This window comes from Aegilops tauschii, chromosome 2, assembly GCF_002575655.3.
Source record: "Aegilops tauschii subsp. strangulata cultivar AL8/78 chromosome 2, Aet v6.0, whole genome shotgun sequence".
In the NCBI taxonomy this organism is placed as follows: Eukaryota; Viridiplantae; Streptophyta; class Magnoliopsida; order Poales; family Poaceae; genus Aegilops; species Aegilops tauschii.
The window spans coordinates 201,119,325-201,126,389 of NC_053036.3; positions in this window are offsets into that span (position 1 = coordinate 201,119,325).

The window sequence follows — 7,065 nt, forward strand, 5'->3', positions numbered from 1 at the left end:
GGAAAGAATAGCTTCGTGTTATTTTACTATGGACTCTTGAATAGATCGATCAGAAATGATAACTTTCAGGTGGTTTCATACCCTACAATAATCTCTTCATTTGTTCTCTGCTATTAGTGACTTTGGAGTGACTCTTTGTTGCATGTTGAGGGATAGTTATATGATCCAATTATGTTATTATTGTTGAGAGAACTTGCACTAGTGAAAGTATGAACCCTAGGCCTTGTTTCAACGCATTGCAATACCGTTTACGCTCACTTTTACCATTAGTTACCTTGCTGTTTTTATATTTTCAGATTACAAAAACCTATATCTACCATCCATATTGCACTTGTATCACCATCTCTTCGCCGAACTAGTGCACCTATACAATTTACCATTGTATTGGGTGTGTTGGGGACACAAGAGACTCTTTGTTATTTGGTTGTAGGGTTGTTTGAGAGAGACCATCTTCATCCTACACCTCCCACGGATTGATAAACCTTAGGTCATCCACTTGAGGGAAATTTGCTACTGTTCTACAAACCTCTGCACTTGGAGGCCCAACAACGTCTACAAGAAGAAGGTTGCGTAGTAGACATCAAGCTCTTTTCTGGCGCCGTTGCCAGGGAGGTGAGTGCTTGAAGGTATATCTTTAGATCTTGCAACTGAATCTGTTTGTTTCTTGTTTTATCACTAGTTTAGTCTATAAAAGAAAACTACAAAAAATGGAATTAAGGTTGCCTCATATGCTTCATCTTTTTAATGTCTTTCGTGAAAATGATGGGAAGGAAAATTGTGCTCAAGTACTAGAAGAAGAATTATTAGAATGCTTGGCATAAAATAGGTGAATGATGAGCATGATTGCAATGTTGTTAGTATGAATTCTTTGAATACCCATGATGCTAATGATATGCAAATCCACAAGCTTGGGGATGCTATGTTTGATGAAGATGATATGTTTAGTCCCCCAAGTTTTGATGAGAATATTTATTATGATGATAGCATGCCTCCTATTTATGATGATTATTGTGATGACACTTATGCTATAAAAAGTAGTGATGATTGTATTAAAACTTGTCATGATTATGATTACCCTTTTTCTGAACATTACCCTTTTAATTTGGAAACAATTTATAGTATTCAAGTCTCTTATGATACTCCCACTATTCCGAATGAGAAGAATTTTGCTTATGTGGAGAGTAATAAAATTTCTATGCTTGTAGATCATGAAAAGAATTCTTTAGGTGCTGGTTATATTGTTGAATTCATTCATGATGCTACTGAAAATTATTATGAGGGAGGAATATATGCTTCTAGGAATTGCAATAATATCAAGTTTCCTCTCTATGTGCCTAAAGTTTTGAAGTTATGCCTGTTTTGCCTTCCTATGCTAGTTGGTTATTGTTCCCATAAGTTGTTTGCTCACAAAATCCCTATCATAGGAAGTGGGTTAGACTTAAATGTGCTAGTCATATTCTTCATGATGCTCTTTTTATGTTTCAATTCTTATCTTTTAGGCGAGCATCATTGAAATCATCATGCCTAGCTAGGGGCGTTAAACATTAGCGCTTGTTGGGAGGCAACCCAATTTTATTTTTGTTCCTTGATTTTTGCTCCTGTTTTGCAATAAATAATCTATATAGCCTCTGGTTAGATGTGGTTTTATGTTTTAATTAGTGTTTGTGCCAAGTAGAACCTTTGGGAAGACTTGGGTGAAGTCTTTATGATCATGCTGTAAAAAACAGAAACTTTAGCGCTTACGAGATTAGCTGCCATTTTTTACTGGAGAGTGCTTTTAGGTTGAATATTTTTGCAGATGATTAATAGATAAATTCCTCAGGTTCACCAATTTATTTTAGAATTTTTGGAGTTCCATAAGTATACGTTTGATACAGATTACTACAGACTGTTCTGTTTTTGACAGATTCTGTTTTCTGTGTGTTGTTTGCTTATTTTGATGAATCTATGAGTAGTATCGGAGGGTATGAACCATAGAGAAGTTGGAATACAGTATATATTACACCAATATGAATTTAGAATGAGTTCACAACAGTACCTAAGTGGTGATTTATTTTCTTATACTAACGGAGCTCATAAGATTTTCTGTTGAGTTTCGTGTTGTGAAGTTTTCAAGTTTTGGGTAAAGATTTGATGGACTATGGAATAAGGAGTGGCAAGAGCCTAAGCTTGGGGATTCCCAAGGCACCCCAAGGTAATATTCAAGGACAACCAAGAGCCTAAGCTTGGGGATGCCCCGGATGGCATCCCCTCTTTCGTCTTCGTTCATCGGTAACTTTACTTGGAGCTATATTTTTATTCACCACATGATATGTGTTTTGCTTGGAGCGTCATTTTGTTTCCTTTTGTTTTGCTTGCTGTTTGAATAAAATACCAAGATCTCAAATTCTTAAATGTTAGAGAGTCTTCACATAGTTGCATAATTATTCAACTACTCATTGATCTTCACTTATATATCTTTCGGAGTAGTTTGTCGTTTGCTCTAGTGCTTCACTTATATCTTTTAGAGCACAATGGTGGTTTTATTTTGAAGAAATAGATGAACTCTCATGCTTCACTTATATTATTTTGAGAGTCTTTAGAACAGCATGGTAATTTGCTTTGGTTATGAATTTAGTCCTAATATGATGGGCATCCAAGATGGGTATAATAAAAACTTTCATATAAAGTGCATTGAATACTATGAGAAGTTTGATACTTGATGATTGTTTTGAGATATGAAGATGGTGATATTAGAGTCATGCTAGTGGAGTAGTTGTGAATTTTAGAAATACTTGTGTTAAAGTTTGTGATTCCCGTAGCATGCACGTATGGTGAACCGTTATGTGATGAAGTCGGATCATGATTTATTTATTGATTGTCTTCCTTATGAGTGGCGGTCGGGGATGAGCGATGGTATTTTCCTACCAATATATCCCCCTAGGAGCATGCGCGTAGGGGGTATGTGAGTTCTTTATGTGAGTTCTTTATGACTAATGTTGAGTCCATGGATTATACGCACTCTCACCCTTCCACCATTGCTAGCCTCTCTAATATCGCGCACCTTTCGCCCGTATCATACACCCACCATATACCTTCCTCAAAACAGCCAGCATACCTACCTATTATGGCATTTCCATAGCCATTCTGAGATATATTGCCATGCAACTTTCCACCGTTCCGTTTATTATGACATGCTCCATCATTGTCATATTGCTTTGCATGATCATGTAGTTGACATCGTATTTGTGGCAAAGCCACCGTTCATAATTCTTTCATACATGTCACTCATGAGTCGTTGCACATCCCGGTACACCCCGGAGGCATTCATATAGAGTCATATCTTGTTCTAAGTATTGAGTTGTAATTCTTGAGTTGTAAGTAAATAAAAGTGTGATGATCATCATTATTAAGCATTGTCCCAGTGAGGAAAGGATGATGGAGACTATGATTCCCCCACAAGTCGGGATGAGACTCTGGACGAAAAAAAGAGAAAAAAGAGGCCAAAAGAAGAGAAGGCCAAGAAAACAAAAAACAAAAAATGAGAGAAAAAGAGAGAAGGGGCAATGCTACTATCCTTTTACCACACTTGTGCTTCAAAGTAGCACCATGATCTTCATGATAGAGAATCTCCTATGTTGTCACCTTCATATACTAGTGGGAATCTTTCATTACAGAACTTGGCTTGTATATTCCAATGATGGGCTTCCTCAAAATGCCCTAGGTCTTCGTGAGCAAGCGAGTTGGATGCACACCCACTTAGTTTCTTTTTGAGCTTTCATACACTTATAGCTCTAGTGCATCCGTTGCATGGCAATCCCTACTCACTCACATTGATATCTATTGATGGGCATCTCCATAGCCCGTTGATACGCCTAGTTGATGTAAGACTGTCTTCTCCTTTTTGTCTTCTCCACAACCACCATTCTATTCCACCTATAGTGCTATGTCCATGGCTCACGCTAATGTATTGCGTGAAGATTGAAGAAGTTTGAGAACATCAAAAGTATGAAACAATTGCTTGGCTTGTCATCGGGGTTGTGCATGATTTAAATATTTTGTGTGATGAAGATAGAGCATAGCCAGACTATATGGCCATGTTATTTTGAGAAGACATGATTACATTGTTAGTATGCTTGAAGTATTATTATTTTTAGGTCAATATTAAAATTTTGTATTGAATCTTATGTATCTGAATATTCTTGCCACAATAAAGAGAATTACATGGATAAATATGTTAGGTAGCATTCCACATCAAAAATTCTGTTTTTATCATTTACCTACTCGAGGACGAGCAGGAATTAAGCTTGGGGATGCTGATACTTCTCCAACGTATCTATAATTTTTTATTGTTCCATGCTATTATATTATCTGTTTTGGATGTTTATGGGCTTTATTATACACTTTTATATTATTTTTGGGACTAACCTATTAACCGAAGGCCCAGCCCAAATTGCTGTTTTCTTGCCTATTTCAGTGTTTCGAAGAAAATGAATATCAAACGGAGTCCAAATGGAATGAAACCTTCAGGAGAGTTATTTTTGGAACGGAAGCAATCCAGGAGACTTGGAGTAGACGTTAGGGAAGCTTCAAGGTGGCCACGAGGCAGGGATGCGCGCCTGCCCCCTGGGCGCACCCCCACCCTCGTGGGCCCCTCGTGGCTCCCCTGACCGACTTCTTTCGCCTATATATATCCATATACCTGAAAAACATCGAGGAACAGAATAGATCGGGAGTTCCGCCGCCGCAAGCCTCTGTAGCCACCAAAAACCAATTGGGACCCTGTTCCGGCACCCTGCTGGAGGGGGGATCCCTCACCGATGGCCATCTTCATCATCCCGGTGCTCTCCATGACTAGGAGGGAGTAGTTGACCCTCGAGGCTGAGGGTATGTACCAGTAGCTATGTCTTTGATCTCTCTCTCTCGTGTTCTTGATTTGGCATGATCTTTGTAACATCCCAAATTTTCAATTTGGAATGTTATACATTAGATCATCATGCATAACATATTTTATTGCATTTTGTTTTGCGATCCTAGAAATTCTACGCAACTCGAGGACCCACGGAGAGAGTTGGGGATTTCGTTATTTTCATATTTTGGGTTTTCTCAAATTTTGAAAATAGGATCATTTGTTTTAATTATTTTTCTCTCCAAAAATATTTCATATCAAAGTATATGAGAGGGGATAAAATGACTTCTCCACAAATAATGAAATATTGGAGGAAAAATATTAAAAAAAGATATTTGATTTTATTTGATTATTATTTGAATTAGGAAAAATACACGTTTTTCAAAATTGCATTTAGGCCCAAAATAAATGTTCTTCTTGTCCGGCTTGATTTTAGAAGTCAGGGAAAATTTATTTCGGGATTTTTGGTGTCCGTTTAGTATTTCTTTTATTTGTTTTTCTGCGTGAAATTATTAAAAAAAACGCGAACCGACCTTGGGCCGTATTCGGCCAGGACTCCGCACGACCAGGCCTTTATAAGGCACGTCCCGGAGGCCCCGTCAGCCCAAGTCGCCGCCGCCGCCGAAAAACCCTAACCCTAGCCCGATCCGCCGATGCCGCCGCCGTCGCGTGCCGCCGTCGCCGCCCGACGCCGTCGCCCGAGCCGCCGCCGCCCGCCGTCCCGCCACCCGACACCGGAGCCCCACCGCCGTCCTGCCCGAGATCCCGCCGCCCCGCCGGAGCCGCCCGTCGCCCCACCGAGGTTGACACCGCCCCGCCGCCGGCGGTTTTCCTCGAGAAAACCGTTCGGTTTTCCGTCCGGTTTTTCGTTCGTTTTTTTTTAAAACCTAGATCTGTTTTTTTTCGGTTTAGTTTATTTGGCGAACACTCGTTCATTCGTTCGTTTTAACGAACGGTTTTCATTTTTTTCGCAGACAGCGAACGTTCGTTCGTTAGCCTGTTCGTCCGTTTTCTTTTTCTGGGATTTTCCGCGATTATTTCTGATCGTGATTTCCGATCTCTTTTTCGTTCTAGTATAACTTTTCTCCCGTTTATCAGAATCAGGCGATTCAAGCGCCTAGAGTTTCGTCTCGAAACCCTCTTTCCGTTTAACCAACTCAAACAAGTTTTTGCTACTGTAAAATTTGACTTAGGTCTAGATTAGTAAACAAAGATTGTTTCTTTCGCCGTTTGACTTTCGTTGCTTCGTTTGATTTGATTCTTTTTGCAAACCGGAGTTCTTAAGTTGAACTTTCTGGTTAGATCTTTTATTTGAGTTTTACCTATGCATTAGATGAGTGCTTATTGTATGCTTGTTTGTTTGCGATAGAGTAACCGGAGTGCGCAACGTGCTACTTGGAATCTCTAGGTTTGACGGATCATCAGCAAGGCAAGTAACACTTTGATCATACCTCTTCTCATACCCAGTTTTATTGCATTAGGTCAATCCTCAAACAATTGCATGATTTGGATCTAATTAAATTGTGGGTATCGGGAAGTAGATGAGGTAGTACCTATTACCTGTTTTATTATCAACGTTTGGGAGTTACTTCTACGTTTGCTTATTGCTATGCTATGCTAGTAGACGTGGATTGGGTGAGTGTATCTATGAAAGATGTGAGATTTTTTAATTAATGGTTTACTTAAGGTGGCAACTTAAACACACATCTTGGTGGATTGAGGCACCTGGGTATTCCAGTGATTGCCTGTTTTTTTTATGGACCGCCACCCAGGCTCAAAGGGATCATGAGATTATTCATGCTAGAAACTTTCGTGTGCAGCCACATGCTATTATGGGCTCTAGCATAGTTGATTAAGTCGTGTGAACTCTTACAGTGGTAGACTAGAAGATGTAGGGGAAAGTAGGTGTAACTGTCTACCCATCGTAAGGTGCTAACGCTTCTGAAAGACTGTGTCTCGGTCAGATCGAGTCTTGTGGGGAAAAGTGCACAAACCTCTGCAGAGTGTACAATCTAATCATGGTTAGTCGTGTCCCCGGTTATGGACATCTTGAGTATCTAGTTCTTGGATTATCATGTGAATCTCATCATCTTATACTTAACTAATTTTGTTGGGTTGTTAATGATTACTTTTAATTGGGATGAGAGGGGGTTTATCTTCTCAATATTTTTCAACCA